Source organism: Chrysoperla carnea, chromosome 3, assembly GCF_905475395.1.
Source record: "Chrysoperla carnea chromosome 3, inChrCarn1.1, whole genome shotgun sequence".
Taxonomy (NCBI): Eukaryota; Metazoa; Arthropoda; class Insecta; order Neuroptera; family Chrysopidae; genus Chrysoperla; species Chrysoperla carnea.
Genome location: NC_058339.1, coordinates 15,068,447 through 15,078,163, shown reverse-complemented (window position 1 = coordinate 15,078,163; position 9,717 = coordinate 15,068,447). Strand labels below are relative to the sequence as shown.

The 9,717-nt window shown below is 31.4% G+C and overlaps 1 non-coding gene across 1 annotated transcript; it reads right to left on the bottom strand.

Annotated features, from left to right (window-relative positions):
• Positions 1 to 7,270: 7,270 nt before the first annotated feature.
• On the bottom strand, positions 7,271 to 7,343 carry Trnak-uuu. Its single transcript has one exon. It is a non-coding gene; the product is annotated as a tRNA-Lys (tRNA).
• Positions 7,344 to 9,717: the final 2,374 nt, after the last annotated feature.

The following is a 9,717-nucleotide window of genomic DNA, read 5'->3' as shown; positions in this document are numbered from 1 at the left end:
ATCTTTAATGTTTACAAGATGGGACCTTCGGACCCAATCAAAGACACAATTAACCTTTATTGATCATTTACACAATTTAGACACAATTAACCTTTATTGACTTTTTACGTCCTGAGCGCACAATTATAATTTCCGCTTGATAACGGACGGATAACCCGAAATGAACTAATAAGGTCATTTAATGAATACCTATACCAAAATTACTCATCATCAATATGGAACCAAAAATTAGTTTATCTCTATCTCTATATATTATAAATCCGAAAGTAAGCATGTTTGTTTGTTTGTTTGTTTGTTACGCTTTTACGCTAAAACTAGCGAATGGTTTTTAATGAAACAGTACAGCAATATAGCTCATACTTCAGAATTACTCGTTCGACAGCATTCCAGTGGGAATTGATAACTGGGTTGGGTTTCGGTGGTGGTGCCATCTATAGTAAACATATTGAACTAACATTTATTTCGATGGTGGCGCCATCTATGGTAAACTTATCGAACTAACATTTATTTCGGCGGTGGTGCCATGTATGATGAACTTATCCTTAAACAATGGCCAATCCTTAAAAGTTTGTGGTTTAAATCTAGAACATTCATGTTTTTCCCATGGTCAATTATACGTGGCATGTTCACGGGTCGGAAGACCATCTGCGTTGTTTGTTTTTGCGCCTGATAATAAAACAAAAATTGTCGTGTATCACAAGGTACTTAAATGAAGAGCAACCTATGTACTAAAATACAGAAATAATTATGAATGATTAATGTATTTTTTTATTTTTTTTGTATTTTTTCCAATTAAAAAAAAAAAAACTGCTTATTTATTGCCATTAAGGCGGAACAAAGTTCGCCGGGTCAGCTAGTATAATATAAAATATAAAATATTTCACGGCCATCTTTTTTGATAAACTCAATAAATAATTACGACTATTATACTTTAAAAAAAAAAAAAAACAAACCATACATATATATTACCTGTAAAACAAACACAATCCTTACCATTAATTCGAGTGTTATAGGATAATCTTTGTGGCGAAACCCAAATTGCACTTATGTTCGTTTCATTTTCCGATTGCCTTCACAAGGTAATCAAAGACGAAGTTCTACAGTAGAGATGTCATTTCCCCCTCAGTATTTTACAGACACTCAATAATAGAGCAGTTGTAAGCTAGTTACTAATACTGTTCAAGTATAAGTAGAGAATATACGTACCATCCACATACATACATACATACATACCATACGTATATACATATAATATAATAATATAATAATACAGGCAGGCTGAACTGCAATTTAACCAAAACTCATAGTGAAAACATAAATTTGAAATTTTCATAGGTCACTTGTTTTAGTTCGTGAACGAGGTCGAATGGGTTATATTACTTTTAATGTAGGTTACCCATACCAATTTTATTCTTCTTAAAACCAACCATAGAGAATTAAATCGAAACTGTTCGTATATATACACAAATATATACATACCGATGTAAAAACTTAATGTTTTTGAACAGCGCACGTATTCTATTCTAACGGCGCTATATACCGAATGTTTCAAAGCTCAAATTTATTCTTCATAGAATTCAGAAAAGATTCAATTAAGTTTTTTTTGTACTCAATAACGATAACACTCATTTGCGTTTCTCAGTCGGGTAAAAAGACCATTTTCATAATTTTTATACAGATCTTAAGCTTCAAGGATGTATGAGCATGACAATAATGTTTGATTTAAAGGCTCAAAATTTGTTTGTAGGTAGTCTTTTACTCAAAGAATATGTGGTTAAAATTTCAGCTTTGGTATCCGTGCAAATTTTTAAGAAAAAAGTCATTAAAAATCGATATAAAATACATTGGCTCTTATGGAGGAATCTCAAAAAACGACATATTTTGGAAGTTTTTGATAATTTTCATTTGGAATGAATGAAAACAAATTTAAAAAAAACTTCTCGTCAGAAAACCTATGTATACATGTAGCGTTTTTCCGAGTTAACATGGAATGCGAAAATCGTGAAACATTCGTTGGTTTTTCGAATTTAATAAAAATATTTCGAGTTGTATATCGTTTTATAGACTAAAAGAAAGAATTAAAAATAATTGCGTAGAATTTTCGAGTATTATTAACATTCGTGAAGTCTTATAGTTTTAATCAAACAGAGAAGAAACTTAAGATAAGTAAAATATTAATATGGATTATTAAAACTAATTCAAAACATCGATTAACCATGCGAAGACGATAACTGACTAAATGTTAACTTACTTAAAAACATTAACTGTCTTCAAACTTTGATCACTAAGACTTCATTTACAAAACTTACGAACTCTGGCCACCTTTGGTTTAAAATAATTAAGTGTGTTCCCATTAAATTAGAAAATTGTCACTCTCAATAATTACCTAAATAGTGTATCATTTTTAAAAACCTTCTATATATACATTCTTTGAAAAATGTTTATATGTTTATGAAAATAAAACAAAATCACTTCCTGCAACGCTGATAATTTTAACTAACTCCATTTTCATCCTTCGTTGTACATACAAACATGTATGAAAGAAAGCATGTAACATATTAAAGGAGGAATCCTGATAATAGGATTTCTAGCATATTCTTTCTGCTCTGCACTCAATAAGGTGATTTCACACATCACACTATAAACTCCTTGTTGTCGCCATATTAAAACTCTTGACTACAACTATGTTGATCTTTACTCTTTTATTAAAAAAAATAAATACGTATATTGTGAGTCAAAAATTTTATTCAAGATTTGAAATTTTTTATTTTGAATAGACTTTTTCCAAAAAAAAGGAGTTTTCTGGACTGCTGTAATGACGAAACTGTCTTTAAAATCGAATATCTAGGCGAATATAAATAATTTTTGGTTCAAAATTTGATATTCTTCAAACTTTGATATTAAATTTCCGCAATCTGATGCTACTTTTAAAATTCAACGTTATATATTCAGAGTATCTGTTTTTGAATTTCAACTTTTAATCAAATATAAATGTTTCGTAAATTTTGGAGATACAGAATCCTGTACTCTTTTATTTAAAAAAATAAAAGTGAAATTTGTTTTTTGGAGTTATAATTGAATAGGTATATAAAAAATAAAGTACTTATATAATTATATTTCTCTTATTTTGGATGCTCAAAGTGAATTAGAGACATAGATCATTATAGAATCGGGTGAACAAACACACAGATTTTTGCTTAAAAATTTGATCTACATGTTTATATGTAGTCTGTCAGTCATTCGGACACTATGCTACCTAGAAATAATAGCTTGTTGACATTTATAAATGAATACAAATATGAATTTGTTCTGGTTTCTATTTTAAGCCAATATACTAGAAATATATTCGAATAATTGATCATTATAATCTAAACATTGTAATATAATTGTATTGAAATCAAATATATAAATAGCTCTTGGCAAATGAAATGCATTATTATCGTATTTATATTAATTGTAAGTTTTAGTGATTTTACTGTGTCAAATATTTAATGAAAAGTTAATGAAATATATTAATTTGATACAATAGTTTTACTATGTAAAGTCTATTGAAAATATAACAATACTAGTTAAACCCGGCTCCAATTCGCTGTGTTTGAAGAAAAAAACTAGAAAAAATAACTATTTTGTCTTCGTTTTTGCCTAAACTGTATAAGTCGTGTCATTTAAGCATTTCATAGATAATTTTTTTGTACCTCAACCTATCCAGCCAGTTTTTTTTTAAAATGATCAGGAAGGTCCATATAGCGGAATCTACATATAACTTTTTGACGCTAGAAAGTTTTGGTTTTTGCTATGGGCCCAATAGGAAAATCATTAGAATCCATTTATGAGGTAATTTTTGAAAATTTTAAAACCTTGAAAATATGGACCAGAAACGTATACTCGGGAGTTTTCGGGGTCTCTGATCACTATTCCGAAATCAGAAGTTCGATATAATTTCCCCCTCTTGGGGTAATTTTACCTCGCTTGTCCAAAATTGCAATATTCTGTAAATATTCAACAAAATGGATCAAAAAAGATTACTCAGGGGTTTTTGGGGTCACTGATTCCGAAGTTAGAATGAAGATATACTCCTCATTTCTAGGATTATTTGCCCTCGCTGATCCAAAACAGCAGGATTCTGTAAATATTCGACAAAATGGGCCAAAAAAGTATGCTCAGAGGTTTTTGCGGTCACTGATCTAGATTCCGAAGTGAGAATGGAGATATACTACCCCTTGTTGAGGTTTTTCGCCCTTCGTTGACCTAACAATGCAATTTTCTGTAAATATTCAATTTGGACCAGCAGGATGGATTACTCCAGAAGAAGGGGAGTTTATCGAAATTCTGACTTCAGAAAAGTGATCAGCGATCCCGAAAACTCTCAAATGTATTTTTCTGGCCTCAATCAATGGATTATAATAATGGGCTTTTTGGCCCATAGCAATGGCCAAACTTTCTAGCGGCAAGAAATTAGATGTAGATTTTGATATATGGACCTTCCTGAACATTTTGAAATAAAAACTGGCCCGATAGGTTGAGGTACATAAAAATTTTTCATTTTAGCCTTTTTTGATCTAAAATGATTCGTCTATATGGTTTTCGGACAAATTGTTTCGTTTGTATTTTTTATTTAAGCCAACTATTAGCCATCTGTTTTTTTTATTGCCACAGCATTTTTTTTTTCGCTAAGGTCTAAGCTGAGAAGATAAATCTAGCAATATGTTAGCAATTGAAGTCTGTAATTGAAGTAGTAGAAATTTATTATTGAAACATATAATTTTTGAAGTAATCCGTTTTGAAAGCTATTTACATAAAATCAGGGGGTTCAAATCGTGTTTGCAACAGCAATTAATGCATTACCAGAAAAGCGCTTTAATACTCTAAGCTACGATAATATTGTATTATTTAGAAATAACTATTCATATACATATATAGAACAGAAATGTTTTTGTAACACAATTATTATTCCAGGAATATTTTATTAAAATATTTATTTTCTCATGCGTAATCAATAAACAACTAGTTATGTTCTACGAAATAAATTACATTATTACTTTATATACTTTATTCGGGATCCAATGTAAAATAATTTTAGTAGTTTTCATTCATCAATATTAGTAAATAATTTAATTGAATTGGTATCTAAGCACACAAGAGGGGTATATTTCGAATACATTTTAAAACAAACTAACTTTCTGAAAAACAAACGATTGTTTTCATCCCGTAAATCAATTAAAAATCAAGGTATACATTTTCTTTTGCGTTTTTCTCGATTTTTTCAAACGAGTACTTAAAAAAATTGAAAAAATCGAAAAATTTATCTTTATATCCAATTTCGATAAAACTCAATTTATAAGGTAATTTTGACCCAAAAAGTACAAAAATCGGGTTCATTTGTTGACTGGTCAGATAGTTTTTGATATACGGACTAAAATTGTCTCAAATATCGCAGAAACTCTGCATCCAATCTTTAAATTAACCTGATTTTTATACTTTTTGGACCAAAAATACCCCATCCACCGAGTTTCATCAAATTTCAAAACAAAATTTTTTTTTGCGTACTTCTAGATTTTTTCACCTTTTTTCCCTTAAAAAAATTGCAAAAAATCGAAAATTATTTTTAATTTTCAATTTCGATAAAACTCAGTACATAAAGTAATTTTAACCCCAAAAGTACAAAAGTCGGGTGCATTTGTTGACTGGTCAAATAGTTTTTGAGATACGAACTAAAATCGATCCAAATCCTGTCATATCTCAGAAACTTTGCATTGTAAGCTATTATAGGTGAAATAATTTTTAAAATCGGTTAAGTAGGTAGTTAATTCAAAAATGATGAATTTTTAAACAAACAATCATCCCCTTTTCACCACAAAAATTATAGAGTTTCATATAAACTTTCATCCTCAATGAGAGTTATCAGTTATCAGTAGTAACTAGAAATTTAACCACACTCTACTTGTGGGTCTGACCTCTAAAGGTTTTATTTACTACGTCTTGTTTTCAAGTATTATTATATATATAATGTTTAACTCTCATAAAACTTCATATTGTCATTTCATTAAAGTTTTTGGTAAAAATGAAAACTAAAACAAATTTACTGGTACAACCCTTTCAAGTTAACTTAATATTGTTATTGTTGGTAAATGGGTGAAGCTATACAACTGGAACCAACAAGACGATGGTTCACATAACTCGTAATAGGTATACTACTAACAAATGATGAATATTGGTTACTATGGCTGCAGGGTTAACTGATTCTGTATGGTATTTGACAATATGTATATAGATACACAAAACCTGTATTGAACAGCCTATGTGTAAAGGTTATTTAAAGGACTTTCTCTGATCCTGTAATCGAAGATATATTAACGTATCATGTGGTATAACGTATCATATGCTTTTATGACATTTGATGTAATGTTGAAATAAAAAATATATAGAAAGGACTTGCTCATGAACATCGATCCACTTTCCTTTACCCGTGAAATGTTATTAATCCTATATTTTACAAAATTGAAGTGTTAAGAAAGTGTTGCACATTTTGAAAAAACAAGACAAAATAAACAGTTGACTGAATAAATTGTCGAAATACCTTTTTGAAAGTGTTGAATATCAGTGTGTGTATTATTGTATGAAAAAAATAAATTTTCCAACAATTATTTTTTTTCATTTTTTGTTATCTACATGCTTTGAAACGAATTTTTAAACAAAAATATTATTCCTATTTGAAGCTAAATAAAAATATTCAACCCTTTCTTTATCGTTTATATTTTTTGAGATAATAAAAATTTAATTGGCATCTGGGATCGGAAAACAAAGATATGTACAAAAAAATATTTAAAACAAAAACGTTAATTTTAAACGAAGATTTTTATGTTTAAACCTACGGATTCAAGATCCAATTAAACGTTGCTCATTTTCAAACTCAAACTGACTTTTAACGATCGTTTGTCCAAATCAGGCCGAAGTTCATCTTGACCAAGAGATGCAAGTCAATTTTGTGTTAAACAAATAGGATTAAAGTTTGTGATAGCAGGCGTGCTAAACGGGGTGTGGACTAGTGGGTGGGCTCAGTGGGCGGGCCAAGCATTGTATACCTATTACGAATTGAAGGTGAATTAAGATTAATAATCATTGATCAAAAGTTATAATCAAATAAATTGTAAATGAAATGAAAATCATGAGAAAGAGAGATCTTCACTTCATAAGCTCTATTATATTTCACGTTTACACCATAAAAATATATACACATTATACCGCTGTTCGTTTTATCAACAAAATTACTCGCCCGAGCAGGGACTTGAACCCTGGACCCTTGGATTAAAAGTCCAATGCTCTACCGACTGAGCTACCCGGGCTTCTGCTAATTCAACACTCATTTAAACTCATAACAACCACGTAGTATGTTATATATTTGCCAAACGAAATCGAACTTTTTACAAATAAATTAATATTTGTTCTTAGTAATTAATTATTCTCAGTAATTAATATTTATTCTTATGAATTAATATTTTAAACTTTTAGGTAAGGGCAATTGTTAAAATTAATACGAAGTGGCTATCCGCCACTACGGTCTAGACCGTCCACGGTATACCGTATACGGTCTATTTAGACGCGGTATGAAATTATTTTTGCCTTTTTATACCGTGGGGTCCTTATACCGTGCACGGTATACTTTTTCACGGTATACTCTTTATGCCGTCGAGCCCTTATACCGTGTGCGGTATAGTCTCGTCCACGGTATACACAATATAGATTGGAAGGCTACCGTGGACGAGAGTATACCGCACACGGTATGTTACATTTCTGTAGAATACGCTTTCCCATCTGTATAATGTATACCGTGGACGAGACTATACCGCACACGGTATATTTCATTTGCTTCAAATAAGCCTTCCAATCTATATTGTGTATACCGTGGACGAGACTATACCGCACACGGCATAAGGGCTCGACGGCATAAAGAGTATGCCGTGAAAAAGTATACCGTGCACGGTATAAAGGCCCTACGGTATAAAAGGGCAAAAACAATTTCATACCGCGTCTAAATAGACGGGTATACCGTCTATACGGTATACCGTGTATACGGTCGTGTATACGGTCTAGACCGTAGACGCGGTATGAAATTATTTTTGCCCTTTTATACCGTGGGGCCCTTATACCGTGCACGGTATACTTTTTCACGGTATACTCTTTATGCCGTCGAGCCCTTATACCGTGTGCGGTATAGTCTCGTCCACGGTATACACAATATAGATTGGAAGGCTTATTTGAAGCAAATGAAATATACCGTGTGCGGTATACTCTCGTCCACGGTATACATTATACAGATGGGAAAGCGTATTCTACAGAAATGTAACATACCGTGTGCGGTATACTCTCGTCCACGGTATACATTATACAGATGGGAAAGCGTATTCTACAGAAATGTAACATACCGTGTGCGGTATACTCTCGTCCACGGTATACACAATACAGATGGGAAAGAGTATTCTACAGAGATTTTTTGCCGTGCGAGGTTTTTAACCGCACACGGTAAGCTATAACGCACGGTATGCGTTTATACAGAGATTTTCAAGCCGTGAATGGTTCTATACCACACACGAAATGTTAAATATACAGAGGAGTACTGTGACTCTTGTGAATATGGACCGTATTAAGATGCCCTTATCCGAAGTGACCCGAGGGCGTCCATCAGGGCATTTAGATACGTGGATAAAAACCAATAAAAAAAAGCGTATATCATCGTCTGCACCACCATCAATTGAAGAGCCTAGTGTACGTGTGATTAACTTAAAGGATATAAAAATGCCAACAGCCCACATGACAAGAGGCCGACCACGTGGAAAGAAAACTACAGCAATTGGCTTGGAAAAAGCGAAAAGTAAAAACAGTTGAACATACACTGAAAAGGAAGTCATAATCATTGAAATTACACATTAATAGGTAGTAGAAATAATTCACAACACCCAAGAGACGTGTAAGTAATACAAGATGGTAGAAAAATGTCGTTTGCACCATAAAGAGATATCTCCATTTTGTACAGTTATTATAAATTATAATAGCTCTATGAAATCATTTTCTATCGGAGAAACAAATGTATACCGCCTAATAAAGCTCACCTTGTGCGGTCTAGAATCGTACACGGTATGAAATATTGCTGCTCGCAATTTGACTTAACTTAGGTATTAAATTCAAATTTGTCTGGTTTAAAAATGTTACGTTTTCTTTATTATTTATATTTATACATTTTTATTATTATTGTATTATGTATTAAATTATAAGATGATAAATACGATAATAAATAACACACAAAATATCATTCACAATCAATTTTGTAAATCTTCCTCAGATGATTCTTGTCTCCAAAATGTCTTCCTTTGTCCTCCGACTTCATTCAAGTAAACTTTCTAGTCTGATCCACAAATGTTTCTTAAAAAAAAGGCCACTTCATTATTATCTTAGGTATCTATATATTGTAGCAGATGCTTTGTAACGGATGTCATTGATAATCTTTCAGCTTACCAAATACTCCTGGAATTATTCTATCTTTCTGTTTATACCACACAATGCGAGACATAAGTGTTTGAAACAACTTCAAATTAACAACACTTTCTATGTATAAAAAAAATTGCACAATGGATCGACTTCTAGAATCAGCTGATGAAGAAATTGTTTTACAATAGAGTATATACGGTTAGAAATGATAATAAGAATTGAATTATCTTCCAC